Here is a 14,593-nt window from a genome sequence, read left to right as displayed (position 1 = left end):
GGTTATTGGTGCTCTGCAGCCTGGGTCCTGACAATCACAGATTCTCTGTTCCTTACCAGGACACAGACTACATTAAATAAGTCACCAAACTTATTTAAAAACCAACTAAAAATGAACAATTGAGTCTCCTTGATCCCATCAACCTGGAATCAATCTTCCCTGTGCCTCATCAGAGCATAGACTGACTTTCTTTTTTAAACTCTGCACTTCTTCAACTAAATGGCAGTTGACTCCACCTACTTCTCCATGGCAACCAGCCTCTGAGTGCTGAGATGCAATAACCGTAATACTTACCCTTTTAAAACATAAACACACAATTAAACATAACATCTGTAAACCAAAATTCGTACTTCATTACAACAAGGTAGTCTGTATTCCACTAGAATGGGATTGGAACCTCAAAGGCCATCCAGCCCAACTCTATTCTTCCATAAAGGAAGACACCATCCAAGCCTTCCCGACAGACGACCATCCAGCCTCTGCTTAAAAACCTTCATTGAGACTCCACCAGACTCCGTGGAAGACCAGATTCTGCTGCTGAACAGCTCTTACCGTGATCCAGTCCAACCCAATTCTGCCAAGAAACAGGAAAATCACATTCAATGCCCTCCCGACAGATGGCCATCCAGCCTCTGCTTCAAAGCCTCCAAAGAAGGAGCCTCCGCCACACTCCGAGGCAGAGAGTTCCACTGCTGAACAGCTCTTACCATCAGAAAGTTCTTCCTAATGTTTAAGCGGAATCTCTATTTCTGCCATTTGAATCCAAAAATAATTCCTGAGTTTCTTTTGACCTCAAAGGAGCCCAGATGGTGGGGTGCCAAAGCTTTTGGGGGGATTTTTATCCAGTCCTTGTCCAGGTGGGGAGAAAGGGGAAACAGAAATAGAGCCAGCTGAACACCTGACTTTCAAAGGAAAATGAAGAAAGCAGCTCCATCAAAGGTCCCCTTTGTTAAAATCAGCGTCCAAAGAGAAGAAGGGGCTTCACTCGCTGCTCAAAAGAAAGCAAAGAAGGAACTTTTCTGGATTCCAAAGCATGCGCCCAGGCCGCCCACATTCCCGCCGACTGTGTCTATGAAAATAGAGAGACACAAAAGGGGGGAAAAGAACAATCTCCCCAAGATCGCGAAGCTTGGCTGGTTCAAAGAGAAAGGCGCGGAACAGCCTGAGCATGAATCACAGAGTTGGAAGGGCTCCTTAGAGGCCATCTAGTCCAACCTTGTTTTGCTCAGTGCAGGATTTCCTTTTAGAGACGCTTCTCTAACCACTGTATCACACTGAGAAATGTCCAAGTCGTAAGACACTTCAGCCTCTGTGTTGTCGACGGCTTTCATGGCCGGGATCACAGGGTTGTTGTGCATTTTCCGGGCTGTCTGGCCATGTTCCAGAAGCATTCTCTCCTGACGTTTCACCCACATCTATGGCAGGCATCCTCAGAGGTTGTGATTTATGGAGAAATTAAGCAAGGAACGTTTATCTATATCTGTGGAAAGTCCAGGGTGAGAGAAGAACTCTTGTCAGTTGGAGGCCAGTGTGAATGTTGTAGTTAATCACCTAAATTAGCATTGAATAGCTTCATCTCCTGGCTTCTTCCTCAAATGGTGCAGAATATAATGGGATTATTCCCTCCCTTGATTTAGAAGCTCTACTTCAATTCATGCAGACTGGAATAGTATTTGCCTTTTTTGCCGCAGCATCACGCTTCTGGATCAAATCCAGTTTACGACCAGCAATCGTTCCAAGGTTCTTTGCAAGCATAGATGACAGAGCCTTTCATCGTGGAGCTGTGTAACATCTGAAATTATGTTCCCATCTCCTTAGCGCAGGCCCTTAATGCAGGAACTCCTTAAGACCTTGGCCTTTACAAACTCAATCAGTGTTAACAATCGTTATTCTGTCCAGAAATCTAAATTTGGTCTGCTCAGCCTTGAATCTCCTTATTTATTGTGTAGCACAGAGTGCAGCAACGGCAGCCTTCGCATCGTTATATCTGCGTAATTACACACAACGCCCCCGGGGACTCCTCTTAATTGGCCCGGCCTTCTCTTTATCCCGAAAAGGCTAAATTTAATCTGCAGCCCTTCACTGGCTTTGAGGACAAGATGGGTGCGGAGCCAAAGCTGTGCGGATGGGAAAGCGGGGAAATAAATGGACCGACAGAGAGACAGGTGGAGTCGGAAGAATGCGCGGGAAGAAGAGCATTGTGGTCCAGGACAGGATCAGGATCCACAATGACCTTCACAGGTTAGATGGAGAGAACTTATAGTCCAACTCTCGTCTGCTTTGGTCAGACCTCTTCACCTGGAATAACTCTTGAGTCCAATTCCGGGCAAAGCAATTCATAAAGGAGACAGACAAGGTGGACAGCGTCTAGAGAAGGGTGGCTAATCATAAAGACATATTTGGGGTACAAAAATACTGAACAAAAATGCTGGAAATGTAAAATGCATGAAGGTTCGTACTACCACATGTGGTGGTCGTGTGGGAAAACAGGTGAATTTTGGAAAGCAATACATACTGAATGTAAAAAAAAAAAATACTTTAAAAATACTTCATAATGAAACCTGAAATTTATCTTTTAGGTATGTTTGATTTTGATCTTTTCAGGGACTCAAATATAGACAAGTTATTCATGTTCTTTACAACAGCAGCCAGAATGGTGTTTGCCAAATTCTGGAAACAAGATATAATCCCTACTAAGACACAATGGATAGATAAAATTATGGAAATAAAAGACATGGACAAATTGACATATATGTTAAGACAGAGCAATGGAAAGGAATTAAAATGACAGACTGGACACTGTTTGAGAAATATATAGAGACAAATCCAAAATAAATTAAAGACAACAGGAATTTTTTCTCTCCTATAGGTAAGCAAAGGGGGGGGGGTGTTTTGGGGGTTTGGTTCTCTGGGTTTTTTCTTCACTTTCCTTTTAAAACTTGTTCCCACTCTTTCGCTGTACACTTTTGGAAAAATTGCAATAAAAATATAAATTTTTAAAAAATACATATTTGGGGTGGTTATTTCTGCAGCGGAATCAATCATCAATCAATCATAGGCTGTCACTTGTGCCTGAGTCCAATTGCCTTCCAAGTGTAGGGTCTTGGCGATGGATCTGTAGATGATTGTGGAGACCTATTCTTGACCTGCATGTTCTTCAGCAGCGAGGAAAATGTTTCCAGGTGGAAGGTGGTCCCGACAAGGGTCGGCTTGACCCACCTTCTTCCTCTTGACATGTTCGCCCTTCATTCATGCCTCTTCGAGTTCCACAACACTGTTGGTCCCAGCTGACCTCCAGTGAGGCACTCAAGGTCCAGGTCTTCCCAGTTCTCTCTTGGTGTCTACGCCACAGTTTTTAAGTGTGGCATCTTTCAATCTCTCTTCCTGTCCAACAACATTCCGTTTTCCACTCTTGAGTTAAGAGTAGTGTAACTGCTTTGGGAGACAGTGATCTTTGGGCATTCGGACAACGTGGCCAGTCCAGCAGAGTTGATGGCGTAGAATGCTGGTGGTCTTTGCTTCTTCCAGTACGCTGGCATTTGTCCGCCAAGAGATTTGCAGGATTTTTCAGAGGCAACGCTGATGGAAATGCTCCAGGAGTTGAGGTTGACATCTGTAGACTGTCCACGTTTCGTAGCCTAGAACAGGGTTGGGAGGACAATGGCTTTGTAAACAAGCACCTTAGTCATAGAATCATAGAATAGTAGAGTTGGAAGAGACCTCATGGGCCATCCAGTCCAACCCCATTCTGCCAAGAAGCAGGAAATCGCATTAAAAGCACCCCCGAAAGATGGCCATCCAGCCTCCAAAGAAGGAGCCTCCATCACAGTCCGGGGCAGAGAGTTCCACTGCTGAACAGCTCTCACAGTGAGGAAGTTCTCCCTATCCTCAAACACTCTGCTTCATTGAGAGAAATTCTGCACTCGCAGAGCTCAAGTGGTGTTGTATTTCGGTGTCAATGTTGACCTTTGTGGAGAGGTGGCTGCCAAGGAAGCGGAAATGGTCAACATGTTGTAATGTTACAACATTAAGCTGTATTTCTGGTATTGCAGTGGTATTGGCCAATGATTTTTGGAGGAACACTATGGTTTTCTCAGTGTTCAATGAGAGGCCAAGCTTCTCGTCTGCTTCTGTAAAGGTGTTGAGAGTGGCTTGTAGGTCTTCTTCTGAAGGCGCACAGACTACATTGTCATCGGCACATTGGAGTTCTATAACAGATGTTGTGGTGGCCTTGGTTTTGACTCTCACTCTGCTGAGGCTAAATAGCATGCCATCTGTCTGATACAGGAGTCCCCAAACTAAGGCCCGGGGGCCGGATGCGGCCCTCCGAGGTCATTTACCTGGCCCCCGCCCTCAGTTTTATAATATAATATATTGTATATACATATAATATTGATAATAATATTATAATGTAATACAATATAACACTAATAATAATACCATATTATAATATTAATTATATATTCTATATTACATATAATATTACTAATAATATTACAGTATAGTGGTATAGTTCAATATAGTAATATATAATGCTAATATTGTGCTATGCTAATAATATAATATATTGTATGTACATATAATTTGTAAGCCACTCTGAGTCCCCTTTGGGGTCAGAAGGGTGTGATACAAATGTACTAAATAAATGCAGTAAATAATAAATAAATGAATAAATAATTACATTTTAGACTTGGGCTCACCCAAAGTCTGAAATGACTTGAAGGCACACAACAACAACAACAACAACAACAACAACCCTAATTAACTTGACTATCTCATTGGCCAGAAGCAGGACCACACTTCCCATTGAAATCCTGATAAATGTATGTTGGTTAAAATTGTTTTTATTTTTAAATATTGTATTGTTCTTTCGTTGTTGTTGTTGTTGTTGTTTTTGTACTACAAATAAGACATATGCAGTGTGCATCGGAATTTATTTGTATTTTTTTCAAATGATAATCCGGCCCCTCAAGAGTCTGAAGGATTGTGGACCGGCCCTCAGCTTAAAAAGTTTGAGGACCCCTGGTCTGATAGATTATTTCCTTGTTGGTGGGAAGCTTCCCATCAACAAGAACCTCAATGGTTACAGGACTGAAATGTGTTCACATAGGAAGACTTTTGCAAAGTATTAAACAGCTTAGGCTGTTTGTGGGAGTTGAAGCCCATGACACTTGGAAGTTTGTCCAGGCCTAGCTTGACTTATATGCCACAGTTTATCAGCTTGCTCCTATGGTCCATCCCAAGGTCCCAATCCCCTTCATTCAGCCAAGATGATGATGATGAATCTAATTAGTTCCAGGCCCTTCCAGGCCCTGAATCAAAACCTGAAAGCTAGGGACAATTAATATCACTCAATATGATGCATTAAGTACCAAACACAATTGCTTAAAGAACAGGGTACTTCTGGAACATGACCATACAGCCCAGAAAACTCACAATAACACTGTTGCTTACAACTTGTCATTCAAATATCTGGTATTTTCCATTTTGGCTATTAAACCTAAGAGGATATTTCTAGATCAATGGGGGGATTCTTCCTTTTCACTTCCTAATGCCATGCATGTTAAACCAAGCCACTTTGCTCCCAGCTGGAAGGTGGATATGGAACAGAGTGGAGGGTGAGTCCTTGTTGCACCCCATGGCAGCGTGAACACTAGAAACTAGACAGAGACCAATAATCATATAATATCTTTATTAAAGCAAATATAAATTCAGGAATGCATAAGCAGAAGGGATGAGTGGGAAATAGTTCTTTGTGGAAAGGTATGAATAAGTCCAAAAAGATGAAGGAAAATGTCCAATGTTATTGTCCAAAGTCCAAAACAGAAACACGCTCAAACTGTTGGGAAGTTTAAGTGGGGAACAACAAGGAAGCAAGGCTGAATAACAAGGTTCCCAGTCACTAGGTGATCGTGGATATCAAAGCAGGAACAAGACAAAGCTAAGATCAAACTTGATTCAGGAACAAGGCAAGGAAGTGAATTTACTCTGGTTTAAAACGGGAGTTGCGGCTCGGCTTGGCTTGGTGAAATCAGGGAACTGGAGTCGGTGAAGTGCTCTCAGGAAAATGCTATGTTGACACCGCAAATTGTCTGCAGTGCCAGGCACTTTTATGGAACGAAGATCAGATCCCAATGAAGGGAGACCAAACTCCCCAAAAGTTCCCAAGGGAATCTTCTTATCCACAATCCCCTCGAGATGCCAAGCGGTTACTCCTTCATAGACCTTGTTTTTCTGATCTCTGGCGATGCAAAAACTCCTTTCGGTTGAAGGGCACGTTCTCTGGGGAACTCTGGACATCTGGTTCAGCCACGGGAGTGACATCTCCAGTATCTCTTCCAATTAAGGAAGCATCTGAACTATCAACAGCCAGCAGCTGTAACTGAAAGGAGCTGGGAGAACTGGGCAAAAGGTCAGAATCAGCTTCATCCTGGTCAAAGTTCATTCCTGGATCAGGTTCAGAAGGCAAAGGTGGCTGGGGTATGACAGTCTTGACACCAAAACAACTAGGAAGAAAGTGGAATCTTGCTGTAGCACTCTTGCATTTTGGCACCACTGTAAACTATAGGACTCATGTTGACATCACTGTAACCACCATGGCTCAATGTTGTGGAATCCTGGGGGTTGTAGTTTACAGAGGCACGTACACTCATTGGCAGAGAAGGCTCAAAGCCTTGGAAAACTACAACTCCCAAGATTCATACCATTGCGCTATGGTGGTCAAAGTGATGTCGAAATGGATCCTATAGTGTAGACCAATGATGGGCAAGCTTTTGTGCTTGGTGTGTCAAAATTCACCAAAAAACCTAGCATGACTTGGGTGGTGTGTCACTTTGAGAAAAAAAACCATAATTTTGCAATATGTATAGTTTAAATAACAAAAATGTATAATTGTAATATATAACTGTATTTAATAAATCAAAAACTATTTAATACCATTATTTCCATGTACAACGATCTATGGGACCTCTTGCAGTTTCCACGCTGATTTCTCTCTATTCTAGTTTCAATGTAGTCATGAATAATGAATGATATAATAATAATATAATAGTAATAATATGATAATATGCTACAATAATAATAGAATAATAATAGAATGATATAATAATCTCTCTCTCTCTCTCTCTCTCTATATATATATATATATATATACATATACACACACACACACACAGTAGAGTCTCACTTATCCAACGTAAACGGGCTGGCTGAATGTTGGATAAGCGAATATGTTGGATAATAAGGAGAGATTAAGGAAAAGCCTATTAAACATCAAATTAGGTTATGATTTCACAAATGAAGCACCAAAACATCGTATTATACAACTTTGACAGAAAAAGTAGTTCAATACACAGTAATGCTATGTAGTAATTACTGTATTTACAAATTTAGCATCAAAATATCACGATATATTGAAAACATTGACTACAAAAATGCGTTGGATAATCCAGAACGTTGGATAAGCGAGACTCTACTTTATATATATAAATGTAACGTGCATAATTCCCATGGAGTAAACTACAAAACCACTGGACCAAATCACACCAAATTTGGCCACAAAAGACATAGTCATCCAATCAATCTGCATGCGGCAGCGTGTCAGCAAAAATGGCTAGGCATGTCAGTGCTGACACGCGTGTCATAGGTTGGCCATCACTGGTGTAGACGCACCCCTGGTAAACCCTTAGAGAATCTTTGCAAGTTGCAGAAACCAGTCGCTGAAACCCGGTGCCGTTCTAATTTAATGAAATAGAGATTGACACCGAGTTCTCCGCTCTTGCAGGAAAGTAAATTTGCAAAAACTGGAGAATTGGCTCTCTTGAGGAAAACAGGAGACCCGGGATCAGGATCTGAGGTTTGGCCGTCCTCATGCCAGCTGGCTCCGGCTTGCTTCTGGAAATGCGCTCCCTCTGTTTTGGAGCCAGATTTCTAAAAAGAGGTCAGATCCGCAGTCTGAATTTCCATTTCCATGAATTGCCTGGCAGGCAAAGAGCAGCCACAGCAATTGGAGGGACCTCAAGGAAGGGATATTTCTGGCCGGCCAGAGAAGGGCAGCTTGACAATGGCACGCATTTCCTTTTCTGGAGTCTGGGCTGGATTCCTAATCTCCCGATGCTGTCAGAAATGAAAGCATCCTCCTTTTTTCCCCCCTGCTCCTCGCGACTTAGTTGCCTGGATTTCTGGAAGCCTCATTAAGCTCTGCGCTGTCTGGAAGGGAGGGATAATTCAGAGACAGAGAGGTTCCTGGGCGATAAATCTGCAAAGAGGAGAGCTGAGGCGCAGAGAAATATCAACCATCGGGGGAGCAGAGGGCGCGGATAACAATATGTCGGCACTCCAGAAGTGCCGTCGCGGGACTTAATTTCATCTTCGTGGCCATGTATTTATAAGATGTCTGCGGAGGGTATTTCATCAACTTTATCAGCAACAGGGATGATGGAATGGAGGGCAGGCTTATTGAATTTGTAGATGACACAATGCCCCAGGCTTCTGCAGAAATCTGGAGTTTGTTGTTTGGTGAGGCCCAAGACCTGTCTGGCTGAGCTGTTTAAAGGTTCCTCCCTGAAGTGGATTTAAAGTGGATCCAAGCTCTAGTGTGACGAGGTCCAATGTCTCCGTGAGGGGCGTGACAAGGTGTTTTCCTACACGGCAGAATGGCATTGGAGAGGATGGCCCTGGGGCTGTCTTCAACTCTTGGGTGCAGGGGCGGCTGAACCGGTAAGCAAAGTACGCAAATGCTGAAGGTGCCAATCTCCTGGGGGTGCTATTGAGGCACCTGGTTCAGTGCCCAGAGAGAGAGAGAGAGAGAGAGAGAGAGAGAGAGAGAGAGAGAGAGAGAGAGAGAGAGAGAGAGAGAGAGAGAGAGAGAGAGGCAAGCAAACAAAAGTTCTTGTTGCACCCCAAGGCTGCAAGAACACTCTGAAAACCAACTAGAGCCAGAATCATAAGCAAAGCAGTTTATTGAAGGATATATATATATATATATATATATATATATATATATATATATGTGTGTGTGTGTGTGTGTGTGTGTGTGTGTGTGTGTGTGTGTAAGCAAATAGCGTAAAAAGTCAGTAAAGTGAATAGTCCATAATATAAGGTCCCCAACTGTTCAATAGTTAGTCCCACAAAGTCTTTCAAAGTTGTAATCCACAAACAGAACTCGATAGTTTCACCAAGAAGTCAAAGTCAGTAAACAGACAGAAGTTGCAGGGATCAGGAACAAGGCGTGGTAAATCCACCAACTATAATCCACATGAAAAGCATCCACTAAAGAGAAGTGGAAATGAGGTTAACAAGGCAAGGTATACTAAAGAGTCACAAGATACGAACTCCATTTGGAGTTCCTGGAACTGGCACAGAAACGAAGCAAGGAGCAAGAGACTGGAATGGAGATTCTTCTCCCAAGGATGGCATTGTTGACACCACAACGAGAACAGGGAACAAGGCACCTTTAAGGAGTTCTCAAGGCTACAAGGCAGTGAGAGTCAGGACACTTACAACTTCACATGGGAAAGTTACTCATTAGTGCGCGTGAAAGCCAAGCGCTAGCTTCGTCTCACCCTCCCTTCGACTCCTATCCTCTGCAAAAGATTGTCTCTGATCAAAAGACACATCCTCCTCTGCAGCACCATCTGGCGAACCCAACCTTGACTGAACATCGGAATGTTCCCCAATTAGCGGTTCTTCTGGAAGCACAACTTCGGGCACCTGCAAAACCATTGGGCTTTGATCCAAGTCCTGGAGAGGACCAAAATCCGAATCAGAATCTGAGTTAAACTCCATCTCCTGTGGACGGCCAGATCCTGATGGCTGAGCTACAACAGTTCTAGGAAACAGCAACATGCCCCGGGTTTCTCTAGGCAAGGCCTTTGCCGGAGGGAGAAAACTCCTCCCTCTGGTAAAGGTCCGTCACTTTGGGGCAACGTGGGGTGTGTTACTAAATAGCAATGTGCACCAGGTTTCCCTAGGCTGGGCCTTTGCTAGAAGGAGGAAACTCTTCCCTCCAGTAAAGGCCCAGCACTTTGGAGAAATGCGGGGCGCGTTGCTAAGCAGCAATACGCCCCAGGTTTCCCTAGGCCGGGCCTTTGCTGGAGGGAGGAGTTTTCTTTGAGGGTCCCTTTCCTTACCTATGGTTTTATGAGATTGTCTAGATGGCCTTTGGGGGGCCCTTTCCTTACCTATGGTTTTATGAAACCATCTAGATGGTCTTTGGGGGCCCCTTTCCTTACCTATGGTCTTATGAAACCATCTAGATGGTCTTTGAGGGTCGCTTTCCTTACCTATGGTCTTCTGATGGCATTATGAGATCATCTAGATGGCCTTTGAGGATCCCTTTCCTTACCAATGGTCTTATGAGACCATCTAGATGGCCTTTGGAGGTCTCTTTGCTTACCTATGGTTTTATGAGATCGTCTAGATCAGGGGTCCCCAAACTAAGGCCCTCCAAGGTCATTGACCTGGCCCCTGTCCTAAACTTTAGACTTAGGGTTGACTTGAGTCTGAATCGACTTGAAGGCACACAACAACAACCACACTCCTAATTTTGGACTATTTCATCCTAGTCCAGCCCCCCAACAGTCTGAGGGACTGTGAATCGGCCCCCCACTTTAAAAGTTCGGAGACCCCTGGTTTATACTGTATATCTGTGGAAGATCCTGGGTGGGGGAAAGAACTCTTGTCTGTTGGAGGCCAGTGTGAATGTTGTAATTGTTAATGTGGGATTTGTATATTGGTAGTGTTTAAATGAAATTTGTGTTTTGCCTGTATTGCATATTGATTGCATCATCCAGAGTGTAACATAGTCTGGAAAGAGTTAATTACTAAGAAGCTGTGATGTCCTTGATGTGTGGCTGGAACCAGGGACTGTCCAGACACAAGTGTGTGTGCATTGCTGATTGCATCAGTTCTGATCTGTTCTGTTCTGAGTCGAGTGCTGTCTGCTGAGAGTCAAGTCCTGTGTCCATTGTCTTCAAGCTTGTTTGTCTTGATTATTACTGCTTACAGTAAAACTTGTACAGTAGAGTCTCACTTATCCAACGTAAACGGGCCGGCAGAACGTTGGATAAGCGAATATGTTGGATAATAAGGAGAGATTAAGGAAAAGCCTTTTAAACATCAAATTAGGTTATGATTTTACAAATTAAGCACCAAAACATCATGTTATACAACAAATTTGACAGAAAAAGTAGTTCAATACACAGTAATGCTATGTAGTAATTACTGTATTTACGAATTTAGCAACAAAATATCATGATGTACTGGAAACATTAACTACAAAAATGCGTTGGATAATTCAGAACGTTGGATAAGTGAGACTCTACTGTATATAGTTTTGCCATCGTCTCTGATGTCTCTTCGTTCTGCGTTCCACTGATTCCATCCAACTGCTGCTGTGCTGCAAATTACTCTGACAGTAATTAACCCCTTTCACTAGGGAATCCTTTGTTCAGAGTCGTTAGCTGCCCCTCATTGACTCATGTCTAGAATTGCCCGCTATTAGATTTCCACATGTGAGTCTGAGTATGATGGGGAGGCATAATGCTAAACAGGATTGCTGGTGATGTAAAAGGGGTGATTATCTATGTTGAAAGGATGGCTACTCTCAATGTGACGAGGTATACAGTTCAGGGCTAGTTTAGCCTTAAGAGATAAACATGTTTCCAAAGGAAATTTGAGGTTAAAGTATAAATAACAGATAAATATGGAGGCAAAGGTGCAGCAAAGGTCTGCTGAAACAGAAATCAGTTCAATTCCATTCTGGGCAACTCAGGCAGGGCTTGCAAAACAGGCGGATAATTGGTGCGCTGTCCGGGCAGGCGCATGGATGGCTCCCTCCAGGCTCCGAAAAAGACTTCTCTACAAGAGAGTTTTGACCCAGACTCAGCAAGAGCCCATTTGGGTAAACTGATTCCAGTAAGCTATGCTCATAACAAAGAGATTCCTCGGTTGGGGAATAGTTTTAAAAGCACAAGGATCCAAATATACACAGATGTTGCCTTGGGGGCTGAATCAAGCATAATGGAAGGCAAATAATAAGAAGCCCCGAGTGAGCGGAATATAGTTGCCAACAAATGGGAAGAGATAAATTGGAAGATGCATACTTTCCAAAAGAATAAAGAAGGGAGCGATGAATCAGGGATGGCACTGGAAGGGGGACCCCAAAGGCCATTTAGTCTGACCCCGACCAATGCAGGAAATCCACAGCTACCCAGTCAATGTTAATCTATACATTTAAACTTGCATTTTATCAGTACAAGTTATTTTAATGTGTTTTAACATTATGTCTGTCTTTTAAAATGTGTTTTAACATTCTTTTGTTTTTATCTATGTATTTTAGCTACAGTAGAGTCTCACTTATCCAACATAAACGGGCTGGCAGAACGTTGGATAAGCGAAAATGTTGGATAATAAGGAGGCATTAAGGAAAAGCCTGTTAAACATCAAATTAGGTTATGATTTTACAAATTAAGCACCAAAACATCATGTTATACAACAAATTTGGCAGAAAAAGTAGTTCAATACGCAGTAATGCTATGTACTAATTACTGTATTTACGAATTTAGCACCAAACTATCACAATGTATTGAAAAGATTGACTACAAAAATGCGTTGGATAATCCAGAACATTGGATAAGCGAGTGTTGGATAAGTGAGACTCTACTATATATTGTATTCACCTTAAGTCTTGAGGAGAGATGGGTAACAATTGCTGTTGTCATTATTTTATAAAGATATCATTACTATATTTATTTCCCACTTTCATCTCAATTGAGATTAACAACAACAACAATAACAGCAACATTGTGTAACACAATTTAAAAACCTTTCTGTTCCTGTTTGAAAGTGTTATTTCCTGTTTAATTGTGCGGTCCTGACTGTGAAAGTAGTTGTTCTACTCCAGAAACTTTGTTTTTGTGGCTGCCACAAACTACGTTGAATTGGTTGAGACTTTAGGAGATATTAGCTGTGCCCGGCCACGCGTTGCTGTGGCGAAGTATGGTGAGACTGTACTGTATATTGATAATCTTATATTATCTGCTTAGAACTGGATTATATGAGGCCCCTTCTTCATAGCTGTATAAAATGCGCACTGAAGTGGATTATATGGCAGTGTGGAGTCAAGATAATCCAGTTCAAAGCAGATAATATAAGATTCTAAATGGATTATATAGCTGTGTGGAAGGGCCTTGAGTCTACACTGCCATATAATTCAGTGCAAATTAGATAATCTGTGGAAGAGGCCTAAGTGAGGCCTAAGTCTGCCTAAGTCTCCCCTAGACTGAGTAGGTTGCTATAATAATAATAATAATAATAATAATAATAATAATAATAATAATAATAACAACAACAACTTTATTTTTGGTTTTTAAGTGTGTTTTTATGATCGTTCGTTTTACTATATTTTGTATTATATGTGGCATTAATCTTGCCATTATGTAAGACCGCTCTGGGTCCCCCTGGGGGAGAAGAGCGGTATATAAATTAAATAAATAAATAAATAAATAAATAAATTTTATACCCCGCCCCATCTCCCCGAAGGGACTCGGGGCGGCTTACATGGGGCCAGGCCCGATAAAACAAACAAAACAGTAACAAAGCAATAAAACAATTATCCCAGTAGAAAACATCAACATCAATAAAAACAATCATTAAAATCAACAAGCAGGATACAGTGTTAAAAACAGGAGACTAATTCGTAGATCCCAGGCGAGATGCAGAGTGATACGAAATGGGAAAAGGAGATTTCACAGTTGCATGCTAGGAGACCAAGTGGGCGGAGCTTAGCCTTCTAACTGGCAGCAATTGGATAAAAACAATTATTCCTCTCCCTCTAATTAGAACTTTATTTTTCTTTTCTTTTTGTTGTATCAACCTAGAGCCGTGGATGATGGGTTGTGTTGTCAGATTTTGAGGTTGGGGGGCCTGCAGTTTTGTTGTTTTGTCCGGTGCCCTGATTCCATCACTCTTTTTTATATATAGATTCATTGAAAAACTATTGTAAAATCTGCTGCAGGATGTCTTGCAGAAGCAAAGTTTGGCATTTTAATAAACTTTTTTCCATGTTTACATGATAGACCCAATTAGAAAATGACATTTATAACCCAGGAACAAAAATTGTGTTACATAGTGTGATTTACCTCAATTGTGATAAAAGCATAATATAAATAAATATAATAACAGTATTAATAATAACAATAATAATAATATCCATCATCATCATCAGAACTGTCCTGAGTTCCTTCGGGGAGAGAGGGTGGGATATAAATAAAACTTCTTATCATCATCATCATCATCATCATCATCATCCTGGTCCAATGGCCCAGATATATATAAATGTAATAAATATAATACAGTAGAGTCTCACTTATCCAAGCCTCGCTTATCCAAGCTTCTGGATTATCCAAGCCATTTTTGTAGTGAAAGTTTTCAATATATCATGATATTTTGGTGCTAAATTCGTAAATACAGTAATTACAACATAACATTACTGCGTATTGAACTACTTTTTCTGTTAAATTTGTTGTCTAACATGATGTTTTGGTGCTTAATTTGTAAAACTCATAACCTAATTTGAAGTTTAATAGGCTTT

The 14,593-nt window shown here is 41.7% G+C and overlaps 1 protein-coding gene across 2 annotated transcripts in view; it reads left to right on the top strand.

The window, feature by feature from the left end:
* phf24 (PHD finger protein 24) overlaps positions 1–14,593 on the top strand; it is an 84,972-nt gene that overhangs the window by 39,634 nt on the left and 30,745 nt on the right. Inside the window, exon 1 of one of the 2 annotated variants that reach the window (XM_003227941.4) lies at positions 8,055–8,718. The exons of the other annotated variant lie outside the window; for it this stretch is intronic. The gene's annotated coding sequence lies outside the window, so the exon portion shown is untranslated. Of the gene's footprint in view, positions 1–8,054; positions 8,719–14,593 lie in introns of those variants that run through there. 2 annotated transcript variants of the gene reach the window in all.

Source organism: Anolis carolinensis, chromosome 2 (assembly GCF_035594765.1).
Source record: "Anolis carolinensis isolate JA03-04 chromosome 2, rAnoCar3.1.pri, whole genome shotgun sequence".
Taxonomy (NCBI): domain Eukaryota; kingdom Metazoa; phylum Chordata; class Lepidosauria; order Squamata; family Dactyloidae; genus Anolis; species Anolis carolinensis.
The sequence above is the reverse complement of the archived record's forward strand: the minus strand, read 5'-3'. Positions and strand labels throughout refer to the sequence as shown.